The sequence below is a fragment of the Salvelinus fontinalis genome, chromosome 19 (genome assembly GCF_029448725.1).
Source record: "Salvelinus fontinalis isolate EN_2023a chromosome 19, ASM2944872v1, whole genome shotgun sequence".
Taxonomy (NCBI): Eukaryota; Metazoa; Chordata; class Actinopteri; order Salmoniformes; family Salmonidae; genus Salvelinus; species Salvelinus fontinalis.
The window spans coordinates 15,230,434-15,251,081 of NC_074683.1; the positions used below are offsets into that span (position 1 = coordinate 15,230,434).

General features: G+C 42.6%; 1 protein-coding gene across 2 annotated transcripts in view; it reads right to left on the reverse strand.

The window, feature by feature from the left end:
* The window catches only part of LOC129816431 (LIM domain only protein 7-like), a 102,866-nt gene that overhangs the window by 64,191 nt on the left and 18,027 nt on the right, over positions 1–20,648 (reverse strand). For both annotated transcript variants that reach the window (XM_055870917.1, XM_055870918.1), the window contains exons 2-4: positions 15,430–15,500; positions 12,343–12,412; positions 11,315–11,403 (exon numbers count right to left, since the gene is read on the reverse strand). The gene's annotated coding sequence lies outside the window, so the exon portion shown is untranslated. The remainder of the gene's footprint in view (positions 1–11,314; positions 11,404–12,342; positions 12,413–15,429; positions 15,501–20,648) is intronic.

Sequence of the window (20,648 nt, forward strand, 5' to 3'; positions counted from 1 at the left end):
AACAAGCTGTTGGACTGGTTCAAACCAGTAATGAGGATGTGGTTATGGAGAGAAGGTCGGAGCAGCAGTAGATGGACGCAATCATGGTGGAAGTAGGTTGATTCTGATGGAGAGTTGAGCAAGCTCGGCAAGAGAGTGGAAGACTGTCAACGAAAAATACAGCAAAAGTTGCTGTAAATTATAAAAATCAGTTTCTTGTTGGAGTGCGATTCATTAATAGTGATGTACTGTATACTTGTTGAGATCCATTAGGTCACAAAGATGATAAAGGATGCATTGGGAAAGGTAGAATCGGAGTTTGCTCCCCTGAATGAGACGTTACCTCCCATAAATGTAACAAAAGTCAAACTTTGGAGGGGGGTCTCTAAATAATGCTAATTTAACCACTCTCTTTGTTTTAAATGCAGTGGTAAATATGTTTTACAGTGGTAAATGTGAAACACCCCCACCTCCGTCATGGTTTAAACCATTTATTTCAATGTGGCGCTGCAGTCCACATTGAAAGAAATGGCCTCAGCTTAGCTCCTTTACGCACAGATTTTCCTTTGTACTTCCTCATTGTCGCCATTTGTTTGCATAGAGCTGATGGTCGACAATATCACTAGACAACTAGCCTACAGCTAGACACCAATGTGCATCCAATCCATTCAACAAGTAGCCTATAAGTTAATGACAGTAGACCTATAGTTTACTCTTTCGGTCAGAGGCGTTCGAATTTGGCATAGGCCTACATTGTTGGATTTGTGTGCCCATGAGAACTGAAGACGCCAAGCATTAACTCATGAATTATGGACAACTCATGAACTAGGGCGTAAAATATGTTTGGTTTTTTTCAACTCATGTATTACACTGAATGTAGGATACCAGTTGTGCATGTGTTCATGTGTGTAAAATTGCCTCGGCAAATAAATGCTGTTTTCCCACCCTTTTCATATATTTGTTTACCACTACATCACTGGCTACAGGTAGGCCTATGGGAAGTTCATGGTAATACACATTGTAGACTAGTCTAGTAAGTTGACCATGTATGTTAGGCTGACCATCACGTTTTTCCTGGGAATGTTTCAGTCCCATTTCAGGTGTCCCAACTTTTTAGGCTACAAAAAAGCTAAATTTGTCAGGAAGACGCATCAATTCATGTAGGCATAATCAATGGAAAATCGCTGAATGTCATTAGGCACATATTTTGGTGTTTTTTTAAACAGATGTCTATTTCCATTCATTAAATGGTGCGAGTTCGGGTGCTGGAATTATTTTGGAGTGGACGAACATGCACAGGTAGCCTACTTTGAAATAATTTGTTTGACAATCAGATGAAAATATCCTGACTGGTTGTGTTCATGCCACATTAAAGGGCAATTCATTTTTACCGTTTAAATTACATTTTTATTATTAGACCCATTAAAAAAAATGCACCCAAATGTCCTGGTGTAATTCGCACTCTGAGTATCGCTGGACATTTGTTCTTAAGACATAAAGCCTCAGACTCTAGTAGTGGTGGAAGCACGTTACCTGCACAGTGTAGTGGATGGAAAAAAGGAAAAAAATCAGTCCGTTTTAATGACGTTTGATGAAGAGTATCTGCCTACACATGTAAAGATAGGATATGAGATATGACATGTCTCAAGTGTGTGTCAATGAAATCAACATGTAGTTGAAGAACGGTGTTGCAATTGTGGTGGAAATCACATAGCCAAATTCCTGGAGTGCCCTGCAAGTCTGAAGTTGCAAGGAACCCGAAATATACAACAGGTCCCCTACAGAGAGGTGTGGGAAATAGTTGAAGGAGCAAATGAAGCTGTGGAAGCTATGGCAGTGGATGACCCACAACCGGATGCCACATAGACCTGATAGATGTAGTAAAATGTGTTGTTTTAACAGCTGAAGCAGGGAATACTGAACACAAGAAGGGGTTTGATTTGGATTGGACTGTGACCGAAGGAGCCTGTTGTTGTAATAAAATCAGCAATGGCCATGTCTTTTTTCTACAGTTTGCTACAGTAGGAACGGACATAGAATGTGGACATAGAACGCCATTATACCATAGAGGGTATAAAAGCTGCACAGCTATTTTCAGGTCTCTCCAGAGATGTTTGATCGGGTTCAAGCTCTGGCTGGGCCACTCAAGGACATTCCTGTGTTGTCTTGGCTGTGTGCTTGGGGTCGTTGTCCTGTTGGAAGGTGAACCTTCACGCCAGTCTGAGCACTCTGGAGCAGGTTTTCATCAAGGATCTCTCTGTACTTTGCTCCGATCCTGACTAGTCTCCCAGTACCTGCTGCTGAAAAATTCAATCTTGATTTCATCAGACCAGAGAATCTTGTTTCTTTAGGTGCCTTTTGGCAAACTCCAAGCGGGCTATCATGTGCCTTTTACTGAGGAGTGGCTTCCATCTGGCCACTCTACCATTAAGGCCTGATTGGTGTAGTGCTGAGGAGATGATTGTCCTTCTGGAAGGTTCTCCCATCTCTACTGAAGTACTCTGAAGCTCTGTCAGAGTGACCATCGGGTGCTTGGTCACCTCCTTGACCAAGGCCCTTCTCCCCCGATTGCTCAGTTTGGCCAGGCAGCCAGCTCTAGGAAGAGTCTTGGTGGTTCCAAACTTTTTCCATTTAAGAATAATGGAGGCCACTGTGTTCTTGGGGATCATCAATGCTGCAAACATTTTTTGGTACCCTTCCCCAGATCTGTGCCGAGACACAATCAGGTCTCGGAGCTCTTATGGAGAATTCCTTCGACCTCATGGCTTGGTTTTTGGTCGAACATGCACTGTCAACTGTGGGAGCTTGTATAGGCTGCAAATTATACATTTGCTAAAAAAATCAAATAAAAATTAGTTTTTGTTTTTGTCGTTATGGGGTATTGTGTGTAGATTGATGAGGAAAAAATATAATTTAATCAATTTTAGAATAAGGCTGTAACATAACAAAATGTGGAAAAAGGGAAGGGAATACTTTCCGAAAGCACTGTATATGCCGTTACCATTACACATGCCGCAATGATTTTCCATTGAACATGTTTATATACAAAAGCAAAAATAATTATGCAATGACTATTCAAATATAATTACAGTATAGGCTACATTTGAAGGATATTGAAATAAGTTTAATTTAGCTATTTGTATGCTACGGTGTGTAATTTTTGCACTCAGTGACCAGTTTATTAGGTACACCACCCCGTACACGAAATGGTTCGCTCCTGCACACAGTGAGTCACATGGCCGTGGCTTGCTATATAAATCAGGCAGACCGGCATCGAGGCATTCAGTGACTATTCGATTGAATGTAAGAATGGGCAAAACTAGTGACCTAGAAGAATGAGTGTGGTATGATTGTCGGAACCAGGCGTGCTAGTTCCAATATGTCAGAAACGGCTGGACTGCTGGGCTTTTCACGCACGACAGTGTCTCGGATTTACCGAGAATAGTGCGGAAAACAAAAATATCCAGTCAGCGGCAGTCCTCTGGGTGAAAACAGCTTGTTGATGAGAGGTCGAAGGAGGATGGCAAGAATCGCGCAAGCTAAGAGGTGTCCCACAAACGGGCAAATAACGGGGCAGTACAACAGTGGTGTGTAGAACAGCATCTCGGAACGCACAACTCGTCGGTCCTTGTCAAGGATGGGCTATTGCAGCAGACGACCGCACTGGGTTCAACTTCTATCAGCTAAAAACAAGAAGAAGCGGCTCCAGTGAGCACGTGATCACCAACACTCGACAATTGAGGAGTGAAAAAAACATTGCTTGATTCGACGAATCCCGGTTCCTGTTGCGTCACGCTGATGGTAAAGTCAGGATATGGCATAAACACCATGAGTCAATGGCCCCATCCTGCCTGGTGTCAACAGTACAGGCACATTAGGTCCCTTGATACCAATTAAGCAATGTTTGAATGCCACACCTTGTAGAATCCATGCCCCAAAGAATTCAAGCTATATAATGGCGCCGGAGGAGATGGCTGCCGTTTAACTGTCTCCTAACCAATTGTACTATTGTGTGTATTTTTGTGTTATTTGTTACTTATTTTGTACATTATGTTTCTGCCACCGTCTCTTATGACCGAAAAGAGCTCCTAGATGAATCAGAACAGCGATTACTCACCCCGTAATGGAAGAAGATTTTTTCTTTAACGAGTCAGACTCAAAGGATTTACTTCAAACACCCGACAAGGCCCAAATCCCTGTGATTCGCATAAGAAAGACACAGAGATATAGGGGACGTAGGTCGGGGTGCCTTGTAAAGATCCAACGACGAGTGGGTAATCTGCCTCAACCATCAGTACTATTAGCTAACGTACAATCATTGGATAACAAAATAGACAAACTACGATCACAAATATCCTACCAAAGGGACGCCTGAGTTAGAGTATCTCATGGTGAGCTGTATACCACACTATTTACTAAGAGAGTTTATCTATATTCTTCGTAACTATCTATTTACCACCACAAATCGATGTTTGCACAAATACCGCACCTGTCACGACCGTGTGTAGAAACGGACTAAGGCGCAGCGGATGTTGAGTTCCACATTATTTATCATAGTGAAACTTTGAACAAAACAAATAAAGAAACGTGACTAAGTGGTGCACGTGCACCAACACAAAACAATATCCCACAAACACAGGTGGGAAAAACAGCTACTTAAATATGATCCCCAATTAGAGACAACGATTACCAGCTGCCTCTAATTGGGAATCATACAAATCACCAACATAGAAATAATAACCTAGAACCCAACATAGAAATAATAAACTAGAATACCCCCCAGTCAAAGCTCTCACTCGTCCTCTATTTGGCAAATCTGACCATAACTCTATCATTCTGATTCCTGCTTACAAGCAAAAACTAAAGCAGAAAGCACCAGGGACTCAGTCAATAAAAAAGTGATCAGATGAAGCAGATGCTAAGCTACAGGACTGTTTTGCTAGCACAGACTGGAATATGCTACGGGATTCTTCCGATGGCATTGATGAGTACACCATATCAGTCACTGGCTTCATCAATAAGTGCATTGATGACGTCGTCCCCACAGTGACTGTACGTACATACCCCGACCAGAAGCCATGTTATACAGGCAACATCCGCACTGAGCTAAAGGGTAGCCCGGAAGCTAACCCGGAAGCTTATAAGAAATTAGTCTATGACCTCTGACGAACCATCAAACAGGCAAAGCGTCAATACAGGACTAAGATTGAATCGTACTACACCGGCTCCGACGCTCGTCGGATGTGGCAGGGCTTGCAAACTATTACAGACTACAAAGGTAAGCACAGCCATGAGCTGCCCAGTGACACGAGCTTACGGGACCAGCTAAATTACTTATATGGCAAGCAACACTGAAGCATGCATGAGAGCACCAGCTGTACTGGACGACTATATGATCACGCTCTACGTAGCCGACGTGAGTAAGACCTTTAAACAGGTCAAAATTCACAAGGCCGCAGGGCCAGACGGATTACCAGAACTGGCAAGTATCTTCACTGACATTTTAAACCTGTCCCTGACTGAGTCTGTGACACCAACATGTTGTTTCAAGCAGAGCACCATAGTCCCTGTGCCCAAGAACACTAAGGTAACCTGCCTAAATAACTACCGACCTGTGGCACTCACGTCTGTAGCCATGAATTGCTTTGAAAGGCTGGTCATGGCTCACTTGTACAACATTATCCCAGAAACCCTAGACAACACTCCAATTTGCATACCGCTTGAGGATGCTATTCATTGACTACAGCTTAGTGTTCAACACCATAGTGCCCACAAAGCTCATCACTAAGCTAAAGACCCTGGGACTAAACACCTCCCTCTGCAACTGAATCCTGGACTTCCTGACGGGCCTCCCCCAGGTGGTAAGGGTAGGTAACAACACATCCACCACGCTGATCCTCAACACGGGGGCCCCTCAGGGGTGTGTGCTCAGTCCCCTCCTGTACTCCCTGTTCACTCATGACTGCATGGCCAGGCACGACTCTAATACCATCATTAAGTTTGCCGACAACAACAGTGATAGGCCTGATCACCGACAACGATGAGACAACCTATAGGGAGGAGGCCAGAGACCTGGCTGTGTGATGCCAGAACAACAATCTTTCCCTCAAAGTGATCAAGACTAAGGAGATGATTGTGGACTACAGGAAAAGGAGGACCGAACACGCCCCCATTCTCATCGACGGGGCTGTATTGGAGCAGGTTGAGAGCTTCAGTTACTTGGTGTCAACGTCAGCAACAAACTATCCTGGTCCAAACACACCAAGACAGTCATGAAGAGGGCACGCCTGTTCCCCCTCAGGAGACTGAAAATATTTGGCATGGGTCATCAGATCCTCAAAAAGTTCTACAGCTGCACCTGTGCATGGTTGACTGGTTGCATCACTGCCTGGTATGGCAACTGCTCAGCATGTGACCGCAAGGCGCTACAGAGAGTAGTGTTTAAGGTCCCAATGCAGAGTGCCAATGCATCACACCTAAAAGTGAGAAAATAACTATTGCTCAACTGAAAAACGAATGAAAATAAAGTTGTGTGATGATTCATAAGGATTAATCGTATAAGCCATCGTAAGTGCATTTATAAATGGTTTATAACTGGAGGTAAATATTGTCTCATTATCTGGCTAACACTTGACCAGTTGTTGCACTATTATGACCAATGCAGTAACAGTTTATTAATGGATTTACAAATGATTAAATAATCGTTAATATCATTATAACCCCTTTATAAACCCTTTACAAATGCAACCTTATTGTAAAGTGTTACCCATATGGTAAACAATCCCTTGAAAATGTAGTTGTCAATGATTTTAGCGGAGCTGGGGTTTTCCTTGCCCCCCAGCAGCCAAATCTAACGTATTGTGACGTTTTATTGAAAACGATATATTCCGCCTGTGGCTGCGGTTGTGTGAAATATGTTAAAGGAGCATACTTCCTGTAGAATCTGCCCATTCATTATCCTCTCCTGCCTTATCTGTATCTCATATTCTGTCTGTGCCGACCGCGTTGCTAGGGTCCGGAGGGTGTGGTGTGGTTGGTTACCAACAGACAGAGTTGGCTTTGTTTGGTGTGTGTGTGTGTGTGTGTGTGTGTGTGTGTGTGTGTGTGTGTGTGTGTGTGTGTGTGTGTGTGTGTGTGTGTGTGTGTGTGTGTTACTGCGCACGTGCACACCTTTGACAGCGCCCTCAGAAGGACGGTTGACAGTCATTGTGAATCCTGGGAGAAATTAACCTGCTACTTGTGCGACCTTATCAAAGGAGTGGCTAATTTAAACCTGCATCATTAGACAATGCTGAATGACGCACTAAAGCACACACACAGAGAGAGAGAGAGAGAGAGAGAGAGAGAGAGAGAGAGAGAGAGAGAGAGAGAGAGAGAGAGAGAGAGAGAGAGAGAGAGAGAGAGAGAGAGAGAGAGAGAGAGAGAGAGAGAGAGAGAGAGAGAGAGAGAGAGAGAGAGAGAGAGAGAGAGAGAGAGAGAGAGAGAGAGAGAGAGAGAGAGAGAGAGAGAGAGAGAGAGAGAGATTCACTGGCATGTCAGGTCAGGTTCACTTCACAGTGGTTTCATGTTTTAAGACATTACTGGAACACACCTTTGTCTAATGAATCACTTCGTAAAAAGGGTACACTGTATAATACACTTCACCCATGAGAGTCAATAGACTACATCAGTAGTGTGGCACACCTCCTACACAGCGCATTTGTCATGAAAATCCCATTCGTCACAGAAACACTACATGACCAAAACCACGTGGACATCTGCTCGTCGAACATATCCTTCCAAAATCATGGGCATAAATATGGAGGTGGTCCCCCCTTTGCTGCTATAACAGCCTCCACTTTTCTGGGAAGGCTTTCCACTAGATGTTGGAACTTTGCTGTGGGGAATTGCTTCCATTCAGCCACAAGAGCATTAGTGAGGTCTATTAGGCCTGGCTCTATTAGGCCTGGCTCACATTCAGCGTTCCAATTCATCCCAAAAGGTGTTCGATGGGGTTGAGGTCAGGGCTCTGTGCAGGCCAGTCAAATTCTTCCACACCAATCTCGACAAACCATTTCTGTATGGACTTCGTTTTGTGAACAGGGGCATTGCCATGCTGAAACAGGAAAGGGCCTTCCAAGCTGTTGCCACAAAGTTGGAAGCACAGAATAATCTAGAATGTCATTGCAGGCTTAACATTAAGATTTCCCTTCACTGGAACTAAGGGGCCTAGAGCGAACCATGAAAAACAGTCCCAGACCATTATTCCTCCTCCACCAAACTTTACATCTGGCACTATGCATTGGGGCAGGTAGCATTCTCTTGGCATCCGCCAAACCCAGATTCGACCGTCGGACTGCCAGATGGTGAAGCGTGATTTTTTACTCCAGAGAACGCGTTTCCAATGCTACAGAGTCCAATGGTCGACAAGCTTTACACCACTCCAGCCGATGCTTGGCATTGCGCACGGTGATCTTAGGTTTGTGTGCTGCTCGGGCATGGAAACCCATGTCATGAAGCTCCCGACGAACAGTTCTTGTGCTGACGTTGCTTCCAGAGGCAGTTTGGAAATCAGAAGATTTCGTTGTTGCTCCTACATACTCCTAGTACACACTCCTAGCAACGTTGTTGCTCCTACACATTTCCAATTCACAATAACATCACTTACAGTTGACCGGGGCAGCTCTAGCAGAGCAGAAATTTGACAAACTGACTTGTTGGAAAGGTTGCATCTTATACGGGTGCTTTCAGTAAGGCCATTCTACTGCCAATGTGTCTATGGAGATTGCATGGCTGTGTGCTCGATTTTATACACCTGTCAACTACGGGTGTGCCTGAAATAGCAGAATCCACTCATTTTAAGGGGTGTCCACATACTTTTGCATATAGAGTGAATGTGTTTGTGTTTCTCCGTGCTACGTCTGCTGCCATGGGGAATGTGTTTACGCGGACGGTCTCTACCTCCCGTCACCTCGCCACCTCCCTGAGACACACCTGTGTGAAAACTGAACAGGTTGTTCGACATACCTCGTGCACCTCTGCCCAGTGCGCAGGTGAGAAGGAGAACAACACAGAAACTGTAAACATTACGCGCAAACACACCTTTTTTTTTTTATTGTATTTTCTATTACCTATATAATTAGTAACACTGCATTTTTAGGAGAGCTCTTAAGAAATGATTTCACTGTACTGTTTTACACGTTATCAAAATGTTTTGCATGTCGGCAATCAAGTTTTCAAAATGTATAACTTTCAAAATACAGAAACATCATATGATGGAAAATCTATTTCGAAAGTGATTTATTTTGAAAACTTGATTGCTGACATGCAAAACATTTTGGGACTTTATCAAATGGACTAATATGTCAACAATGGACTAATGACACAAATACCAAAAGATAGTTTTGGGGTGGAATTTCCCTTTAAGGCAGTGCAAGGCAGAACTGAGTCAGACTTGTGTCACATAATCTCTCTCTTTACAGAGACATAACTCATTCACTGTCAGCCCTGAGATAGATAGATCGATCGATTGATAGATAGATGATAGAAAGAGTTGAAGTCGGAAGTTTAAATATACTAAGGTTGGAGTCATTAAAACACGTTTTTCAACCACTCCACAAATGTATTGTTAACAAACTATAGTTTTGGAAAGTCAGATAGGACATATACTTTGAGCATGACACAAGTCATTTTTCCAACAATTGTTTACAGACAGATTATTTCACTTATAATTCACTGTATCACAATTCCAGTGGGTCACAAGTTTACATACACTAAGTTGACTGTGGCTTTCAACAGCTTGGAAAATTCCAGAAAATGATGTCATGGCTTTAATAGCTTCTGATTGGCAATTGACGTCATTTGAGTCAATTGGAGGTGTACCTGCGGATGTATTTCAAGGCCTACCTTCAAACTCAGTGCCTTGTTGCTTGACATCATGGGAAAATCAAAATAAATCAGCCAAGACCTCAGAAAGAAAATTGTAGACCCCCACAAGTCTGGTTCATCCTTGGGAGCAAGGTACCACGTTCATCTGTACAAACAATAGTCCGCAAGTATAAACACCATGGGACCACACAGCCATCATACCGCTCAGGAAGCAGACGTGTTCTGTCTCCTAGAGATTAACCTAATTTGCTGCGAAAAGTGCAAATCAATCTCAGAACAACAACAAAGGACCTTGTGAAGATGCTGGAGGAAACAGGTACAAAAGTATCTGTATCCACAGTAAAACGAGTCCTATATCGACATAACCTGAAAGGCCGCTTAGCAAGGAAGAAGCCACTGCTCCAAAACCGCCATAAAAAAGACAGACTACAGTTTGCAACTGCACATGGGGACAAAGGTCATACTTTTTGGAGAAATGTCCTCTGGTCTGATGAAACAAAAATAGAACTGTTTGGCCATAAGTGCCATTGTTATGTTTGGAGGAAAAAGGGGGAGGCTTGCAAGCCGAAAAGAACACCATCCCAACCGTGAAGCACGGGGTGGCAGCATCATGTTGTGGGGGTGGTTTGCTGCAGGAGGGCCTGGTGCACTTCACAAAATAGATGGCATCATGAGGTAGGAAAATGATGTGGATATTTTGAAGCAACATCTCAAGACATCAGTCAGGAAGTTAAAGCTTGGTCGCAAATGGGTCTTCCAAATGGACAATGACCCCAAGCACACTTCCAAAGTTGTGGCAAAATGGCAAAAAATAACTGAAAAACCGTGTGCGAGCAAGGAGGCCTACAAACCTGACTCAGTTACACCAGCTCTGTCAGGAGGAATGGGCCAAAATTCACCCAAGTTATTGTGGGAAGCTTGTGGAAGGCTACCTGAAACATTTGACCCAAGTTAAACAATTTAAAGGCAATGTTACCAAATACTAATTGAGTGTATGTTAACTTCTGACCCACTGGGAATGTGATGAAAGAAAAAGAAAGCTGAAATAAATCATTCTCTATACTATTATTCTGACATTTCACATTCTTAAAATAAAGTGGTGATCCTAACTGACCTAAGACAGGGAATTTTTACTAAGATTAAATGTCAGGAATTGTGAAAAACTGAGTTTAAATGTATTTGGCTAAGGTGTATGTAAACTTCCAACTTCAACTGTGCATAGATACACATTCACCCCAGTCACACACACACACACTTGCACACCCAAGGAAGTATCTATGCAAAGTCTAGTTAGGAGAAAGGCGAGTCTTTCACACTGTTCAAAGGTTAGTCTCATAACGATCCAGCCACAGATCAGTCATAGACAAAAAAAGGAATTTTCAATGGTCAATAGACAAAAATTGAAATATTATATTGTCATCGGTATGTAAATATGTGTAGTCTGTGTATCATATGTAGCAGCACTTACTTGACATCGACTCTAGTGGATGTGTCTTGGAGGTCTCCTGGGCGAAAGAGCTGTGCCTCTTTTAGTCTGAGGAAGACTATAACATTGTCCTGTAGAGAGACAGACAGCCAGGGACTGTGAGACTGATAGGTAGAGAGGTGTGTCCACCTTCCGTCACCGTCAATAATCACTCAGGAATTCTCTGGCAGATGTGACACGCAACAGTTCGACACTTCACTGCTGCATCCAAAGTTCATACCACCGGGAAGAACTGAGAAAGGGGCAGGTAGGAGCGTGTGTGCGTAGCAAATAGAGAGCGACCATGCAGAACACACAAACACAGGTAGGCAGGGGCTAGGCAGCAGCGAATTAACAGCTCCAAAACTACCTGTGGGAGTGTGTGGGCCAGTCAAAGGGGCAGGGTTTTTGGAACTAAGAAGAATGACATCAGAGCTACATACTAGTCCCACCCCCCACCAGCCCCAGTCATGCAAAGCAGAGCTGCCACCTAGTGAGTGTCGTCTACAACCTGTAACACACTTTCTCTCACACGTCTCTCCCTCTCCTCCCATGCTGTAGAATAGCTGTGGAATCTCAGGGGTGGAGGATTATTTTGGAAACATGTGGTTGCCATGTAACAAGAGGTCAGGTGACTGAAACGAACAGGCAAATAGGATGAAATGTTAGGAATTGGGAAAAACACGGAGTTTAAATGTATTTGGCTAAGGTGTATGTGAACTTCCGGCTTCAACTCTATATCTACTCAATCAATATTGGTGTAAGGCTGTAACGTAACAGAATGTGGACGAAGTCAAGGGGTCTGAATACTTTCCGAAGGCACTGTTTGTGACAAATATTTGAAGTATATTTTTTAAAGCTGTCAGTATTTTATGTTTTTGAAAGTATTTGAGCTTAACTTGATTTAGCTTGGAGTTTCGACTTCTGGGCCTATTCCATTGGCTTCAAACGAAATTAAGTGCTTGAAAGTATTAAAAATAGGTCTTTGACCCAGCTCTGCTTTGAATATGAAGGATGCGAATTGCACTCACCAGTCCAGCAATCGGTGTGGAGAGTCTGTCCACCCTCTTGATGATGTCTGGTTTGATCCTGTTGATCAGACTGGATGCAGAGAACGAGAGAGAGAGAAAGGAATAGTAAGAGAGTGTTCATCGGTTGCTTGCTTGGTTCTGATTAGCGGGGTTGAGGAACACAAACAGTCACAATTGTCTGTGTGTGCTGCGTGCGTTTTTACGATTTCCTTTCAAATTGTGGCCACCTGGCTCCAATTTACTAAATGGCCACGGCGCTACAAGGGAAACAGGCTGAGTTTGCGTCCCAAATGGCCCCTTATTCCCTATATATTGGCCTATAGGGCTCTGATCAAAATAAGTGCCCTATGTAGGAAATGGGATGCCATTTGAGAAACAGGCTGGGTCTCTAATGCAGAAAACCTGCAAACATGCCCAGCTCTCTTGAAACAACCCATTTCACTACAACACTTAGACTGGTCCCAGATCTATTTGTCCTGTAGCTAACTTCTATGGTCATTGCCAAGGCAATACAGCATCTGGGACCAGGATACCTTTCACTCTCGCTCTCCCTCTCTTCTAGAAAACAGTGTAAACTCCTATGGTGACATCATGGGGTATTACAGTGTAATCAGAGGCTTAACTTTTGGTAACTAAGGCCTGTTCACCCTTATATAATAAGCAGGTGTGGCCAGAGAGCAATGATCGTACAGTAGCAATAGGTTAGGACCACACCGAATGTGCTATGGCAGTTTCTTTTAACTCCTACTGAATTATTTGGGTATCAAGAGATGCCTTAATTCAAATGGAATAATGTAGTTGAACATAAGACAAAACATGAACAGCAACTGCACAATCAAATGGGCAGACAATGGTTTTGGCAAGTCGGTTAGAACATCTACTTTGTGCATGACACAAGTCAACATGGTGTAAGGGCACAGTGGGGAGGAAGTGATTAACACATTCCATCCCTTCCTGCAGATTACCGCCATGTATCCAGCTCCTTGGGTTGGACATGAGGGGAGAAGAGGAGAGGGAGAACAGAAGAGGGAGGCAGGGGGCTGAGAGGTAAGGTGGGGAGGGTAGAGAGGGAAGGGGAGGAGAGGGAAGAGGGGAGAGAAGAAAGGAGAGGAAATGCAGTTTTCAGAGTCAGAGTCATTTAACTTCCAGTCAATTCAGGAAGTACACTGAAATTACAATTACAATTCTCTTCAATGCTTTTCAATGTGGAACATTAGGAATTTGAATTTTATTTCCTTTCTACATTGAAATGGAATTGACCCCAAACCTGATTTGTTTTTTTATTTTATCTTTCTCACTTTCTCACTCACTTTTTTGTATGAAATGTGTAAACTTTATTTAAGAACAGAGGAGAGGAGCCGAGAGAAGAGAAAATCTGGCCGACACGGAGGTTCCAACTTTAATGTTAAGTTTTGCTCTTACTAATGATCTAGGAGAGTGTGAAACACTGACCTTTGTGATCAGGTCATTGTAAATGAGAAATTGAAACACGGAGAAACAATCCATCTAGGAAAATGGATGTTAAACACAGAAGTGTGATTGTGTAATGAGTTTGATAAGATGTATATGATCAAGTATCACCATTTTTGACGCCTTGTTGTGCCATTGCTGATTAAGCCAACAATGGTTTGATAGTTCACGGCTTCATCAGTCAGTAAACATAACTACTACACAATGCAGCTCTCACATAATACATGGGTTATTTTGGTTTGGAGTATAACACTGTAGCCCGGTCCCTGATGTGTTTGTGCTGTCTTGCCAACGCCTGAGGTTACTGTAATGCAAAACATGACAAGCAGCATAGGAGTTGACTATAAAGCACAATCAGATCTGGGACCAGGCTAATAGTACTGAAGACTACTTCCATAGAAATTGAGAAAACATTGAGAAGTGCCTGACTGACTATGGGTCTGCCATTCTCCTGAGGGTGGTCAAAAGTAGAGTCAGGTTGAGATCAGCAAGAATGAGGGTCTGTCTGCCTGTGCTTGAGAGTGAACCGCCCAAGTGGTCAGGGAGATTTAGTAACGGCCTGTGGTAATTACAGCCCTCTTCTGAGTCACTGAAACAACACCATGGTGTAAGGGCACAGCAATAGAAAACACACACACACCACACACACACACACACACACACACACACACACACACACACACACACACACACACACACACACACACACACACACACACACACACACACACACACACACACACACACACACACACACACAGAAGATGCACGCATGCACACAACCTTTTCATAACGTTACACTAACATCTCCTTCCACATGAATTAAGTGTTCTCAAATTCATCAAGGTTAAACCAGGACTGCTTTGCTTTCCACTGTGGTTTCAGCTACAGCGATCCCAATTACTCCACAGCCTATCACCCCACCCCTTTCATTAAAGAAAACAAGATGGCACCCAGCCCGCTCCATCCTAAACACATTTGTCTCACAGGCAAAACCATCCTCCTTTAAAATACATTACAAGACATCATAGCAAAACAAGACGGGACAGGGAACTAAATGATCTTTGTGGGGTTCTACTAGTAACATTCTGCTCTGGGAAATCTAAGTAACAAGACATCACAGCAAAACAAGACGGGACAGGGAACTAAATTATCTTTGTGGGGTTCAACTAGTAACATTCTGCTCTGGGAAATCTAAGTAACAAGACATCACAGCAAAACAAGACGGGACAGGGAACTAAATTATCTTTGTGGGGTTCTACTAGTAACATTCTGCTCTGGGAAATCTAAGTAACAAGACATCACAGCAAAACAAGACGGGACAGGGAACTAAATTATCTTTGTGGGGTTCTACTAGTAACATTCTGCTCTGGGAAATCTAAGTAACAAGACATCACAGCAAAACAAGACGGGACAGAGCAGAATATGACATTCAAACACTAACAATAGAACCTTTGGTTTGGTATCTTACATGTAAGTCAAAAGGTGGTTTAACACATTCTATAGTTAATTTGGCACTGGGAAATCTCAGTAGCACTACTTCACATGGAAGAAGTAGAGTTCTAGGGGAGGGGCAGAGAGGGAGGAGAGAGACCTGGGATAAGCAGGAGTACTTACTCACACAACCAAACTCCGTTTTCCAGTGCAGATCGGAAGTTGTCGCTCCAAAATGTTTTCCTGGTTACTCCCTGTAAATGGGATGAGAAGACGGATACAGAGTGAAAGGGAGAGAGAGACTTAGTTAACCTAGAGAAGAAAGTGAGGATGTAGACAACAGTAGGAGGAAGAAGGTCTGTGTGTTCTTTCCCTCTCAGTCTCCTCCACTAAATTCCTGCAGAGTGAAAGTTCAGTTCAGGGTCTGAGTCAGTGAGTAACTTAGTGTGTTTTCTCCTATAAAAAGGACCCCCGTAAACAGAAAAGGGGAGTGCTATAAACTGTTCTGGAGCCAGCCAGGCAGACCACAGGGACTACACGCTAGCATCTAGAGTGAAGAGGAACACACACACAATGTTACAGCCTCATGCCTTTCCCATGATCTCAAACCACTGCTGCAGGAACACAGAGCAAGAGAAACAGGCCATTGTTGTGGTCAAAACACACAGACTGGAACACACATAGGGTTGCACATTTTGGGGAATATTCAGAGGTGGAAACTTTCCGTGGGAATTAACGGAATATATGGGAAATAACGGAAATATATGCAAATCAATATTAGTACCATTTAAATGTAGATGTTTATTGCATTGGATATATTTACCATATCATATGGAGACAGACACATAAACCTTTTACCTTATCATAAGTAGACAGAATTGCAAATGATTAAATTAAAAATGAATTAATATTTAGTTACGAATTGAACTTTAATTAAATGAGTTGGGATGATTTCATTGAACATCAAAAGGGAATATTGAATGATCCCCAATGATCCATCGTATCTCCCAAAAACATTTTCGACATACATCCGTAAAAAGCTTTGGTTGTCTTCCTCTCAGGCTTCCATGTCTTCTCCCTGGACCTCCTCAATGTCCACCTCTTGAACATCACACTCTGAGGCCTCATCTTCACTGTCCCCTTTCAACCTTGTTGAGAATGGCTTGTTAGTCGGGCTCAAGAAACCTCAAATTTGCCCGGATAGACGCCACTTTTTCAACCCTTGTATTGGTCAGCCTGTTGCATGCTTTGGTGTGTGTTCCCAAACAAAGACCAGTTGGGCTCTGAGGCGGCTGATGTTGGTGGGATTTGGAAGATGATGGAGGCAACAGGGGAAAGAGCCTCAGATCCACAAAGTCCCTTCCACCAGGTGGCTGATGAGATATGTTGGCACGACTGCCATATTGCATTTCCTTCCCAAAGCCATTGCTTGGAAGTGTACTTTGCCAGACCGCCCAGACTGATCCTCTTGATGGGGCTGTCCATATCGGCAGACTGTGATATGGCCATTTCTTGGAGAGACTCCTTCCCCTCCAGGGGACTGTCAAACATGATGACAACACCACCCCAACGGGTGTTGCTGGGCAGCTTCAATGTGGTGCTCTTATTCTTCTCACTTTGCTTGGCGAGGTATATTGCTGCTATAACTTGATCACACTTCACATATCTAACCATTTTCTTGGCTCTCTTGTAGGATGTATCCATTGTTTTCAGTGCCATGATGTGCTTGAGGAATAGATTCAATGCATGAGCAGCACAGCCAATGGGTGTGATGTGAGGGTAGGACTCCTTCACTTTAGACCAAGCAGCCTTCAAGTTTGCAGAATTGTCTGTCACCAGAGCAAATACCTTCTGTGGTCCAAGGTCATTGATGACTGCCTTCAGCTCATCTGCAATGTAGAGACCGGTGTGTCTGTTGTCCGTTGTGTCTGTGCTCTTGTAGAATACTGGTTGAGAGGTGGAGATGTAGTTAATTATTCCTTGCCCACGAACATTCGACCACCCATCAGAGATGATTGCTATACAGTCTGCTTTCTCTATGATTTGCTTGACCTTCACTTAAACTCTCTTGAACTGCACCCAGCAAATTAGTAGATAAAACATGTCTGGTTGGAGGGGTGTATGATGGGTGAAGAACATTCAGAAATCTCTTCCAATACACATTGCCTGTGAGCATCAAAGGTGACCCAGTAGCATACACAGCTTGAGCAAGACATTCATCAGCATTTCTCTGACTACGTTCCTCCATTGAGTCAAAAAAACTTCATAATGAACGACGCAGAAGTTGTGTTCCACAACGCAATAGCATTGCATTCTTTTCCAGAGAATGCAGAGCCCAGAGTTGATTATGTGTTCATTTGCCAGTATAAATGTGTTCAACATCCACTGAAGTAGCTAGCAAGTTACCAAATAAACAGACTTGGTAGTTTAGCTAGCCAAACCATCAGTCCTAGCTTGCTATTATGAAAATCGAATTCAACAACGCCAATAATCTTTTCAATTCGACTTTTGCTTTCAAAAGCAGCTCGAGCATAGAACATGTGAGAATAACTATAGCCATTTAATTCTACCATGCGGATATACTGTGAGTTGTCGGGAAATAATGCACACTCTAGAATGCCCTTCAAGCCAATCAGATACGAGTATTCAACAATGCCATGGGCTGCACTCCAAACATGTAAAAGTCACACCCTCTCCCCTCAAATTAACCTGTCTGGGAACGGGGTTCCCTCGCCAACAGCCAATGAAATTGCAGGGCGCCAAATTCAATCAACAGAAATCTCAAAATTAAAATTTCTCAAACATACAAGTATTAGACACCATTTTAAAGATAACCTTCTCGTTAATCGAAACACAGTGTCCGATTTCAAAAAGGCTTTTCGGCGAAAGCAGAACATATCATTATTTTAGGTCAGCAACTAGTCACAGAAAGCATACAGCGATTTTCCAACCAGAGGGGAGTCATAAAAAGCAGAAATAGAGATAAAATGAATCACTAACCTTTGATATTCTTCATCAGATGACACTCCCGGGACAACATGTTACACAATACATGTATGTTTTGTTCGATCAAGTTTATATTTATATCCAAAAACCTCCTTTTCGTTCACGTGTTTAGCCCTGTAATCCAAATTCATTACAGTCCGTTACAGTCCATAGAAACATGTCAAACGAAGTATAGAATTAATATTTAGGATGTTTTTATCATAAATCATCAATAATGTTCCAACCAGAAAATTCCTTTGTCTTCAGAAATGCAATGGAACTCAAGCTAACTCTCACGTGAACGCGCATGGTCAGCTCATGTCACTCTGGGAGAGACCTTACTCAAACCCCTCTCCTTCGCCCCCACTTCACAGAAGAAGCATCAAACAAGGTTCTACAGACTGTTGACATCTAGTGGAAGCCTTAGGAAGTGCAATATTACCCCATAGACACTGTGTATTCGATAGGCCAAGAGTTGAAAAACTACAAACCTCAGATTTCCCACTTCCTAGTTGGATTTTTCTCAGGTTTTTGCCTGCCATATGAGTTCTGTTATACTCACAGACATCATTCAAACAGTTTTAGAAACTTCAGAGTGTTTTCTATCCAAATATACTAATAATATGCACATATTAGCAACTGGGACTGAGTAGCAGGCAGTTTACTCTGGGCACGCTTTTCATCCAAACGTGAAAATGCTGCCCCCTAGCCCAAACAGGTTTTAAGTGGACACTTCTGATGACGTATCATGACGTATGATGAGTTGACACTTGCAGGGCAACTGCAACATAGGGACCACTGGATGATCCACTGCGGTCAAGTTTCGGCTTCCTGGCAGAGGCAACCAGATTTTTGGATAAAATGTCCTGGTACTGGGTAAAGAGACCTTAACAAGGGCCCCAGAATCAGTGGAAGCAAAATATCCCCATAATATCAGAGATCCACCATATTTTACAGTAGATATGAGGTTCTTTTCTGCCTATGCATTCTCATTTCGACGCCAAACCCACCACTGGTGTGCGTGGCCAAAGAGCTTAATTTTCATGTCATCTGACCAAAGCAACGGTTCCAATCCTAGTGCCAATGCCGTTTAGCAAACTCCAGACGTTTATATTTGTTGGATGACATGACAGTAGAGTGGTCAAGAGAAAACACACACACAGACAAACAGACACACAGAGTTATGGTATCAGGAAGGTATGAACATAGCACCCAACCCTAGCACGCACACACACATAGGGCTGCACACATAGGGCTGGTACTAGAGGTCAACCGATTATGATTTTTCAACGCCGTTACCGATTATTTGAGGACCAAATAAAGCCGATACCGATTAATCGGCCGATTTTTATATCTATATTTGTAATAATGACAATTACAACAATACTGAATGAACACTTTTATTTTATTAACTTAATATAATACATAAATAAATCAAATCTATTTAGTCTCAAATAAATAATGAAACATGTTCAATTTGGTTTAAATATTACAAAAACACAGTGTTGGAGAAGAAAGTAAAAGTGCAATATGTGCCATGTAAAAAAGCTAACGTTTAAGTTCCTTGCTCAGAACATGAGAACATATGAAAGCTGGTGGTTCAATATTTCCAGTTCTTCAATATTCCCAGTTAAGAGGTTTTAGGTTGTAGTTATTATAGGAATTATGACGCGCCGACTAATTCTCTCTTTACCATTTGTATTTCATATACCTTTGACTATTGGATGTTCTTATAGGCACTTTATTATTGCCAGCCACATCTCGGGAATTGACAGGCTTAAAGTCATAAACAGAGCTGTGCTTCAAGCATTGCTGAAACCTGCTGGCAAAATGCAGTAAAGTGCTGTTTGAATGAATGGTTACGAGCCTGCTGCTGACTACCACCGCTCAGTCAAACTGCTCCATAAAATATCAAGCCATAGACTTAATTATAATAAACACACAGAAATACAAGCCTTTGGTCATTTATATGGTCAAATCCGGAAACTATCATTTCGAAAACAAAATGTTTATTCTTTCAGTGAAATACAGAACCGTTCAGTATTTTATCGAACAGGTGGCAACCCTAAGTTGCTCTAAATATTGCTGCTACATTGCACAACCTTCAATGTTATGTCATAATTATGTAACATTCCGGCTAATTAATTACAGTCTTCACACAGTTCGCAACAAGCCAGGCGGCCCAAACTATTGCATATACCCTGACTCTGCTTGCACTGAACGAAAGAGAAGTGACACAATTTCCCTTGTTAATATTGCCTGCTAACATGAATTTCTTTTAACTAAATATGCAGGTTTAAAACAATATACTTCTGTGCATTGATTTTAAGAAAGGCATTGATGTTTATGGTTAGGTACATTTGTAAAATGATTGTGCTTTTGTTAAATAAAATCACCCGTTTGGCGAAGTTGAAGTA